An 11,773-nucleotide genomic window follows, 5' to 3' on the forward strand; every position below is an offset into this window, starting at 1 on the left:
ATAAACTTGTATGGTCATTAGTTTTTCGAATTACCACTACAGAGATTACATGTACATTTGTGACATAATGAGTGTTTGCCAGTATACTTATTAATACGCTCCATATTGTTCAGAGATAAGAACCGCCCTTGTCCCCTACCGCAGGATTTCCGTACGTATTAATATCGACTGTACCAATTAACACCTATTATGATAACTCCTACACTTAAGTAGCGGACAGATTGTTAGACGGCTCAGTAGAGTTACATAACTTGCTCAGCGGCGCTATATTATGTATCACTCCGCGTAATATAGTTCTTCATTTTGAGAACATAATATACAACATTAAAATATATAATTTATATATAATCACCTTTTAAAGGAACCATATTACACCACGGAGTTAAATTAGGTCAACAATAGTAGCCCTTGCAAAGGCATTATAGAAAACATTTGTTTATATAATTATCATTATTTATAGAGGACGGGTCAGGGATGCGTTCAAGATCTTAGTGCTAGATGGATATTAGGTACAGATACGAAATTAGAACACGAATAGCAGCCACGTAAATAATATTATAAATATTAATGCTTAGTTTGAAATCCTGCAATCCTACTTCGATAACACTTTGCATCACGCGACATGCTGTATACACCGGTATACAAACTGAAGGAATGTTCTTTATCTAATCGTAAAGTCTCGTGACACACATTCAATTTTTGCATGCTTTTTCCATACATCAGTTATAGATGTAATTGATTGTATAATAGAATTTTATTTTAACATCTTATGGGTAGACGAGCTGTCTTTTCAAAACAACTGGGTATGTAGCATATATTAAACTACGTGTAAGTTTACTAGGAACTATGGTATTGAGCCATGATATATGCGGTCGATAGAGGGCGTTGAATAAAAGATCGTGAAAATCTGAAGACACCCTATAAATCGCTTGCGCATGCGCGCTTAGCGCTTAAAAAAAAGGTATTTAACCTAATAAAATATTGTAATTTTTGGTTGTGCCTTCTATATGAACAATTTAACTTGTAGAAGCACTACACAGAACTGTATCAACTGTTCACTGAAGTGTCAAAATAATCGGATGATATTTACAGACAATAATGTTCTAGCCAGGAACAATCAACTGTCTTAAGTAACTGCAAAATTTTCAAAGCCTCAATAATTGCCAAAATTTGACTCTTTGAAGGAGTCATCTCAACTTTTAGTTTTTTTTTTTTTTTTTTGAGAGGAAATAATCTTTAATGTCATCCGGTGTCTGAAATTGGCTAGTGTCACCAAAATTTTTTAGTATCCCATTTGAGATGGAAAATTTGAATGCCGCTGGATTATCAGGGAACTTGCAATTAACTTGCACTTTCATGGAACTTGTCAAGTTTGATGTTCTTTGTCGCATGTTGAGTACTTTGCATTTTACTGTAGGTACATTAGAATTAAAAGTTCCGACGTCTTTATTGCACACTCCGCAAAGGGTCGGTGAGCACAAGAAACAGAATCCACCAATACAGTATCAATAACACTGACCGACTGAACTTGTGCATTGTTGATCTGTAATTTCTTGAATTACATCGTCAGGACATGTTGTGAGTGAATTATATTGTCAAAATTTCTGACTGAGACATTGCAAAAGGTGTAACTCTTCGCAAGTTGAATTTGTTTTATATGTTTATCCCAGGCACATAGCTTTATGGTATCGGAGGCATCTGAAATGGTAACATACTGTTTTTGAATGACTTCTCCAGATTTGATGGTTTGAAGAGTTGTCTCTCTTTGGTCCATGATTTTGGCTTAAACAGATACCTGTAACAGAAGTTATACAGTTAAATGTGTTAAATGTATATCACCAAAATCTAAAATATACATATCTTGCATACATGCCAACGTTCCTGACTTAGGCGGGATTCTCCCGATTTTACCCTTTCATTCCGTTCTCCCGATCGCGAGAAAAAAATGCCCTAATTTGAATAATTTCCTGATTTGAAAAAAAAATCAGATTTTCTGTTTCCCTACTGTCGATTTTTTGTTAATCATGAATAGAATATCAAACTTGTTTATGCACACAGAAAAGTCCCATTGTTTATTTACTGTGCAAGAGGAGTTAATTAGCCACAGGAAATCATTTTTTGCTTGATCTCAGGCACTTATATCCTGGAGCAGTTAAGGTATTAATCTCTTCAGTTTGAAGGGGTACGCAAAGTGAAACACATAGATTAAGGGCTTAATTACTGGTCATTTTATTTAAAACAAAAAATAAAGACAAGTAGATATGAATCTCGTGGCGAGCAACGAGTAGGTCTTCCGTCCAATTTTTGATCGGATGAGGTATGATATTGACAAAGAAGATAATCTGCCCCCACAGAATAAAATGATTCTACAGTACTTCAAATTCTTAACAAGTGTTGTGATATAGAAAAGGGATTTTTCTTCTAAATCCCTATTAGTTGGCAGCAGCATGTTTTTCTTTACATAAAAAATCTAAACATTTTTTTATTTCAATGTCTCAGACATTTTCAGGTCAAATAATAAAAACAACATATTCAGTAAGTAATCATTTTCAAGTTAATTTCTGGATCCATTTGGGATCCTTTGCATTTTTGTTGACATTTTGAAAACCCTGTAATTGTCATTCCTTAAACATCAAGAAGTGTCATATCAAACCATGTGAAATTAAAGCAGACTAGTTAAAGTAGTTTGCAGTTTTTAACAAAACACCGATGTTCTTAGTATTGAAAAAATCATATGGAAACAACATTCAAATGAGTTTTTTCTTTTAGCTAGATTAACTGGCACTGACGTCGATCTATATGTCCATAAGATAGTGTCTAATATAAAGTAGGGATGAAAGACTCTAAGCTGTGGTTTCTAGAAATGAGTAAACAACAATCCAAACAACAAAGAATTACAAAACTGAGATAAAATGTGTTTTTGGCATGATGGTGTTACACAATTGTAACACAAATCACAGAAGTATTCTATTACTTCTTATTTAACAATACTACATCTCAATACACTAATGGTCCTAACTTAAAGTGGAAAGGAGATATCAAAACAACTGAAATCCATATACATGTTGTACACAATACCAAGCTAGTTATATCCTCTGAGTACGTTGCAGACTTTCTGAGAGGAAACCTGATGTCCTCAGTAATGAAAAAATCCCATTGGAGCATTTTTTTTCCCTTTGATCTAGTCTGTTTTAAAACTGATGTCCAATATCCATATGTTCAGAACTTAGTGTGTATACTATTCCACAATATAATGTGGGTATAGAAAGGAGTTTAAGCTGTGTTTTGTGACAATGAATTTTTAGTTAATCAGAGCTAGAGAGGTACTGGCCTATAACTTGAAAAATATTTTTTCCCTTACTTTTGAGAATGGAGTGTAAAAATTGACAATGAAGACATTTTGCAAATCTAAATTGTAAAAGATGCAAACAATTATAAAACAAATAAAAAGCATGCTTTCCTTTCTAGCATAACATAATACAAATGTAACACAAACAGAAGTATCCCATTACTTCTTATCTGACATTACTACATCTCTATACCCTATCGTGGTCTTATCTTGAAAGTAGAAACAAGATATCAGATATGACAGTTTTCCTTAAAAGATTCTTTAATTCTGACAATGGCCTAAATCTTTATGTCCATACCTTAGTTTCCATTTTATTCTGACAATGCAATATGGGAAGAGAATGGAGTCTAAGGTGTGATTTTATAGTTACTGGTAGGCAATTAAAGAAATGGATGGCCTAAAACTTTAAAACAGAAAAAAACTTTTAATTAAAAAAAGCATGTTCCTTGATTTATAGGTGATAGGAAAACTGTAAAAACATTCAACACATTTAAAAAATACAATCAGGTACAAAAAAAGCATAGAAAACATAATTTATAGAGAAGAGTTTCCTTTTTGGAACAGACTAAATAATGCAACTCAGAACATTGTATTTATTTAGTTCTCTAGATCCTTTGGTTTTTTTTCTTTGTCTTTTCCCTTTTTTCATCGTCAGGATTTGACACTTCACGGCTGAAATAGAACAAGTTTATATGACTTAACTTAATGACTGTTGTATTCATGTCAGTGCCAAGGATGAAGTATATAAAGATGGTTCTCAAAAGCAAAGTATCAATTTAAGGAACGTGAGGTAATTATGTCATATATAGGTATACATATCGAGTTAATTTACTTCATTTTCAACATAGGGAACCTGCCATATTTCTTCAGGAGAAATCTTTAAAGACAATGGAGTTTACGTAAACAAAAATCACTGTTGTTTACTGACATTAAGCGCATGTAAATTATGTCTTCAATTGATTTATCTTCATCAAATATCATGTTAACAATACTTAAATATATTTAAAATTGCGTCATCAACTGTAGAGTCTTATCAATTCTATCTTGCTTGTAAGGGCAGATCACTCAACTGCACTAAACTACCCTACAATTAGAAGTCTTTAATGTGCAGTGTTTAGAGCTTCCTTAATATATCTGTACATTTAATATGAATTTCAATGCGTACTTATTGAAATACGCCATTTTTTAAAGTCTCTGTAAATGAGTTATGATTATTTAATTTTGATTTTCTGTTGTGTGTTCCTACCAGCATATATTTTGTTTTATCAACATTTAAATCATCTAAACAGCACTTTTCACCATTTACTAGATCAGAATTTAGAGCCTATTCAATACATGAAATATTTCTGTCATAAACATGTACATTGGCATCATCAGCAAACATATCATTGAGTGAATGATATACATGTAACAGGAGGCCACTTATATATATCAGAAACAGTAATGGGCCTAATATTAGTCTAGGGTTGTGCGATTTTATCGGTATACCGGTATATCGCGATTTTTCGTTGCGTGATACGTATCGTGATACGGAGACCTAAATACCGGTCTTTAGGTACTTATTATAAAGTCCAGAAATAATTCATTTATTCGTTCAATCATTCAAATTACAATTACAGAAAGTATAGAAAATGTTGTAAAAAGTGAAGACAACGGCATCCTACCATCCAAACATAATTGATTTTATATACATAAAAATTTCAAGATAGTAAATTTTTGTTTTTCTGGCATATTTTTTAGAAAAATAATGACTTTTCATATAAAATCAAGGTAAAAACTGCGTTTAAAAATATCATATTATCGTGATATTGTGTGAAAAAAATCGTGATATATCGCGATACGAAATTTTTGGCGATACCCATCACCATCAGATGAAGATCTTGCAAATAAATTTTCAACGTTTTTCATAGACAAAGTAACATTTATCAGAAAGACACTTAAACAAAAAACAGAAAAAGAAGACAGCTATTTAGGCACAGACGTATACTATCATGGGCCTCTATTAGCTGCTTTTGAACGTACCACTGAAGATGAAGTACGATCACTAATAATGAAGGCACCCAGTAAATCATGCGAACTGGATCCATTTCCAACAAATCTACTGAAAAAGTGCCTGGATCCGGTAATACCGCTTGTCACAGAAATTGTTAATGCATCTCTCGATCAGGGAATTTTTCCGTCTGCTTGGAAGGAGGCCATAGTTCGTCCACTTCTTAAGAAACCTGGACTAGATAAGGAAGTGTTGAAAAACTATCGGCCCGTATCGAACTTGAGTTTTATCTCAAAAATATTGGAGAAAGTTGTGGCTCGTAGGATTGATGCCCATTTGGATGCGAATTCTCTTCGCGATCCACTTCAGTCGGCATATCGTCCCAGGCACTCCACGGAAACGGCCCTCATCAAGGTCCACAACGATATTGTGACAGCCCTAGACCATCAATCTTCAGCAGTCCTTGTCCTTCTGGATTTATCCGCTGCTTTTGATGTTATTGACCATAATATATTGTTCCAACGCCTAACTGTGTCTTAAGGTTTCCGTGATGGAGCTCTTGAGTGGATCAAGTCTTACCTCAAGAACAGAAAACAATGTGTCACAATTGGATCCGTCCGAACAGAGTCTAGACAGCTGCCTTTTGGTGTCCCCCAAGGATCTGTACTCGGACCGAAATTGTATTGCCTCTTCTCCAAACCCATTGGAATAATATGCCACCGCCATGGAATGATATATCACTGCTATGCAGATGATACACAAATCTACATGATCATAAGACCACTGGAAAATTGGAACAATTACTTCTCTCGACTTGAAGCGTGTCTTAGTGAAATTGGTTCATGGATGACATCAAACCTACTCAAACGAAACCAAGAAAAGACCGAGCTAATAATCTTCACCACAAAGCAACACCAGAAGTATCTGCCAACATTACAACTAAAAGTTGGTGATAATATCATTGAAAGCGTGCCATGTGTAAAAAATCTAGGTGCATTTTTCGATCAACACCTTACTACGGAAAAACAGGTATCCTCGGTCGTCAAATCATGCTATTTTCAAATAAGCAATATTGGACGAATACGGCGCTTTCTTACAAAAGAAGCCTGCAAGACCATGGTGAATGCCGTTTATATCACTGCCAGGCTGGACTATGGGAACTGCCTTCTATATGGAGTGTCAAAGGCCTTACTAGACCGGATTCGAAATGTCCAGAACACGGCAGCTCGTTTAGTTACAAGATCATCTAAACGGGAGCATATTTCACCTATCCTAGCTGATCTTCATTGGCTACCTGTTTCTTTTCGTCCACAATATAAAATCTTGACATATGTCTACCAATCCTTACACGGGTTAGCTCCATCGTATATCAAAGATCTTATAATGGAATACAAGCCTACCAGATCACTGCGATCTGAGTCAATATCACGGTTAGTTGTTCCTAAGATCAGGACGATGACATATGGTGAACGTCGACTTGGTTGGGCAGCAGCATTTTTGTGGAACGACCTTCCTAATGAAATAAAGCAGGCCCAGTCCCTGGATATTTTCAAAAGACAATTAAAGACGCATTTTTATAGGATAGCTTTTTAAGTTTTAGGTGCTCAATTTTTAGCAGCAAATCATAAATCACAAATGATGTTCTTTTATTGAGTTTTGTTGATGGTGTAATTGTATTTTGTATGTAATTTGTAGTATTTTAATGTTATAATTCCGAACACATATATGAGTATGGGTTAATATTTTATATAAGTTTTCATAGCTTTAAGATTATGTTTACTTGCGTTCTATTGTACAACGCTTTAGAATTAAATTATTAATATTTAGCGCTTTGTAAATTCATATATTATATTATTATTATTTAAATATTACCCCTGTGGCAGAAGATGTACCAATTCTAACATACTAGGTCCTGATATTCAAATAAGATTGACAACTGATCAAAGTTGTAATTCCTTACTTTATCTGATAGAATGTCATGACTGACTAGATCAAAAGCTTTGTTGAGGTCCAAAAATGTTATGCCTATGGGTGATGCATGAAAATTAATCAGAGCGATATTTTCAACAATATGTACATTACGTCTACTTTAATCTTAGAATATATTACACAAGCATTTGTTTCAGTGCTTACATTTCTTTGACATTGTTTCCTTGACACAATATCTTTACTTGGATGTTTCCATGGAACTGGAGCAAGGGGTAAATTCTACCCATTTGGGATTCTGAGATTGCATATATGTGATCTTGAATCATGATGGACATGTCATCACTGCAAAGTAAATTAAGATCTGTTTTTAGAAAGTTCAGTAGCATAAACAGCTTTTAAATATGATCCTCACCCTGAGGGATATAAAAAAATCAGTTAATATTTTTGAAAGCAATGTCACACACTGTTTTTAATGCATACATATATGAAATCATAGTAAAGTCTGCAATTGGAATAGTGGTCTGATGATTTCAAATGTTTTTGCAGCATAATGGATGCAAGAATCTGTTCTCTGTGCCTTTTGTATTCTAACTTTTATTTTCAATTATATGAATTTACAAAAGATATGAAAGTAATGTTTGTAAATATCATCACAGTCTTATGTCTTAAATATGAAAATGTTTAAAATGTGCATACTTATCAAAACAAGCTGCTTGAACTTCCCCGGACACTTGGATTTGTTCTTCATTCGTCTGAAATTTATTGGGAAAATTAAAATTAAGTGAACTGCCATAGCACAAGATACACCCATAGATATTTTATATCATAAACAGATGAGTGTGCATGGAACAAAATCATGTCAACTTATCTGAAAATATTTCTATATTGCAAATTTCTTCTTAGACAGATGGATATATATATATATATATATATATATATATATATATATATATATATATATATATATATATATATATATATATATATCTCAACTGATCCGCTGAAGTAACACAAATGCCCAATCTACAGCTTTTTCCACTTTTTATGAAAAACAAACAATTTCACATTTTGTAGTGAATTCCCTGGTCATTATTATATATGCATTTATTTTGTCAACATGATGCTCAAGAGCTGAGAATAATACATTTAAAATATTTTATGGGTGCTACATATTTAAAAAAGTCAATATTAGAGAATTTTTTTTCAGACAAGAACATGAAAGTATTCAAAAGTTTATGATAGATGGCGATGGACAGGCAGCAATATCAAGTAATGACCTATGATACAGATAACTCTACAATGTTACACTAGTAGACAACACAGGGTAAAATAATGATCTATAAATAAAATAAAATCTTGACAGAAATGTAAATTAAAAAAATTGGTATGTATTAAATTATGCATTTTATCATTAGGTTTACAAATACCTTCACAGTGGTTGAACATGTAGAGTTTAATGAAGCTCTTCCATTGAACACATCCACCCTAAGACATGTGAACGTAGCATGTGTTCCTTGCTGAAGTGCAACAGATGATTTACTCCCCCAAAACTTGAGTTCAATTTCGCCAGTATCATCAGACACATTTATAATTCTTCGTTGCATCAGTTGTATCCATGATCTGCAACAATCACATTTTATAGAGAAAAATTACAATTTTTTTTACAAATACTGTTACATGCAGTGTGGATAGAAATTTGTGCAATTTCAGCTGGTTATTAAATTAAACCACTTGACTTACTTTTATTATTTAAAGTAACATGTCACTCTGTCTTACAAAGTTATATGTATGTATATTTACAATAAATGTTACCTAGGAAGCCTCATTCAAAGTCATGGTGCCATCTTGTTTCAGGATAAATCCTGTCACATTAAGGGATTTCTTTACCGACTGAGTCAATTTCTGTACATGCTTCTCTGGCATGGATTTCTTGATACTTTGTCATGCTGCTCAGCACACATGTTGTTCCAAAGTAATGACCATTGGAATGTGATCTTACTTCTGTTCCTTCTAACACAAAAAAATTCTGCTGGGCTCCCTGATTCTTAAGTAATGGAAAGTGAAATTGATAACTATCAGAATAATTAGAATAATTACATAATACTATAGCAATTTATTGCAAGCAAATAATGCAACACTGTGAGCTCTAAACAATGTGTTGATAAAGAGAAAATTTGATCTGTGTGCAAATTGGACTACTACTTGGGGTATTGCACATTTAACCTCACAAATGCTGGACACAAGGTGATGTATAGGAAAGCTGTGCATCACTTGAATAGTGTGAAAATTCAGCGGAGCCATTTCCTGCGGATTATTTTATAACAAAATGGTATTGACTAATAGCGAGCGCAGAAATTGGTGCAAAGCGCCACTCGTCACTGCGAGCTCTTAAAGCAATGCTTGGGTGAAGAGAAATTTTCACTTAAATGTTTACTTAGATTTTGATTGGTTAATAGCTGTTTTAAAATTACATCGGAAAATATTGTAGGTTATCTATAGCAGTGAAGTTGTAGTTTTGTGATATTTTTGAAGAAGATCAATTTATTAATTTATTGCAATATTTGAACATTGATATTAAATTTTTTAACAAACTGAATATAGTTTTTCCATTCTGTCCGATACTAGTGCATAAGCCTTTGTGGTGTGAAACAGGTTTTCCAGTCGGCGAGCAATGTTTGGTTAAGCAGATATAAAGCAATAAGGACAAGGGTGCGCCATGCATGAGATAAATTATCTTCCCTGAAAGAGCAAATGACTGCCATTCTCGGAAGGGGGGGGGGTCTCCATGTTATTTGGAGTTACATGTAAAACCTTGTGTTAATATCATACTAGGGGTGTGAAATTCTATTACAGAAAAATATTATTGTGCCTCCTATTAATACTCAGTGTACAGTGTGTCTAAGCGACAAGAAATAAATTTTAATGTCAGGATGGCTCATATTTAGCTTCGAAAGTGGAAAACATCGTCAAATTATTAACTGAAGCAACACGTTATACTTTGGTATGGAGACGATTTGGATCGATACCTGAAATTTTGGCGGGAATATTCCAGGGGTGCCTAATGTCCCAATAGCGCTACTTCCGGTAAATATGCAAGGATGTTTCGCCCCCAGACCTTTCGTACCAAAATCCCAATTTTCAATTTACAATTAATCAATTAAACATCACTTTTTGAAATGGTGTTTTTTTTATTGAAATATCTAGTTCTGTGAATTTGCGTCGTATTATATTTGACACTGGTCACTCAACTTAATATTATTTTCCTCGTTTGCTTATTCAGATAATTGCATTATAAGAGTTTAAACACCTCCAAAAACTTAATCAGGCAGTTAATTATTATTACTGATTAAATATGATTAATTATCAGTTAATACACGACTTTCCTAATAAAAATGATATAGGCTACAAGTCGAATTGAATGAATAAAATTGTTGAAAAACTATAAAAAAAAAAAAAAAATAAATAAGCAAAAAATAAAGACCTTCAATCAAGTAAATATGTATACCATATACGTATATACATTATAAATAACCAGAATCAGCAGTAGCAAAGTGCAGAAACTACGCAGAATATAAATACTCTGGAAGATTTTTGAAATTGGGAAATTCACGTTGTCAAGTTCAGAGTACTTGTATAGTTATTGAGCAGCACAAGTAGAGAACATTAATTACAAGTGATCGTTAGTTATTTTCAATCGATCGATCGTTAGGCCTACAGTTTGCATTGTAAGTTTATTTGAGGTGGTAAACACATCCGCTATATTGAATCGTTGAGTTATATATTAGATAAATTGTTTTCAGATTTCAGCCAATCCACTTGTTCATTCATTTGTTCACTATTTAAACAATAATATGTTTTACGGCGTGGCCGTTTGGGCGAGCGCAGCTGTATTTATTCCTTAATGCAAACCATCAACTCTCCACTTAGATCCAGCTCTTCTTAATTTGAAAAGTTGAAAGTCAGACGTATTAAGTCTAGACTTTCACAATGAATAGATTCCAGAGTCCTCTCAATTAGTCGAAGACTTTAGTGAAGGTTTCATATTTCTACGGTTTACGGTTTTGAAGTAGTAGCGATAACAAGGTTTTTCGCACAAAGGGCGATAACTTTTAATGGGGTCAATCTTACGGAATACGAATTTAACCTTTTAAATAGTTTTAAGAGTACATATTAACGATGCTAAGACAGTTTGTATATGCTAAGAGACAAAAAAGATATAAAGGAGCTTAATTTCTCAATTTTGACCTTTGCAATAATTTCATGATCAAAGGTCAATGAATCTTATGCAGTTGGTCCCATGTCTCTATCACTTCTTGTTTTGAAAATTTTTAATTATTTGTAAAATTCAAAATGTTTCAGGGGCAATAATTCATTGAAGGGGTCACCGAAGACTTTTGCAATGAATAGATTCCAGAGTGCTCTCAATTAGTCGAAGACTTTAGTGAAAGTTTCATATTTCTACGGTTTACGGTTTCAAGGGAGTAGCGATAACAAGGTTTTACATA

General features: G+C 33.4%; 1 pseudogene; it reads right to left on the minus strand.

Annotated features, from left to right (window-relative positions):
- Positions 1-1,199: 1,199 nt before the first annotated feature.
- On the minus strand, positions 1,200-3,659 carry LOC134265360 (uncharacterized; annotated as a pseudogene).
- Between the last annotated feature and the right edge of the window lie 8,114 nt (positions 3,660-11,773).

The sequence above is a fragment of the Saccostrea cucullata genome, unplaced genomic scaffold (genome assembly GCF_032062105.1).
Source record: "Saccostrea cucullata isolate Sc308-1 unplaced genomic scaffold, CSIRO_AGI_Scuc_v1 ctg1703, whole genome shotgun sequence".
NCBI lineage: Eukaryota > Metazoa > Mollusca > Bivalvia > Ostreida > Ostreidae > Saccostrea > Saccostrea cuccullata.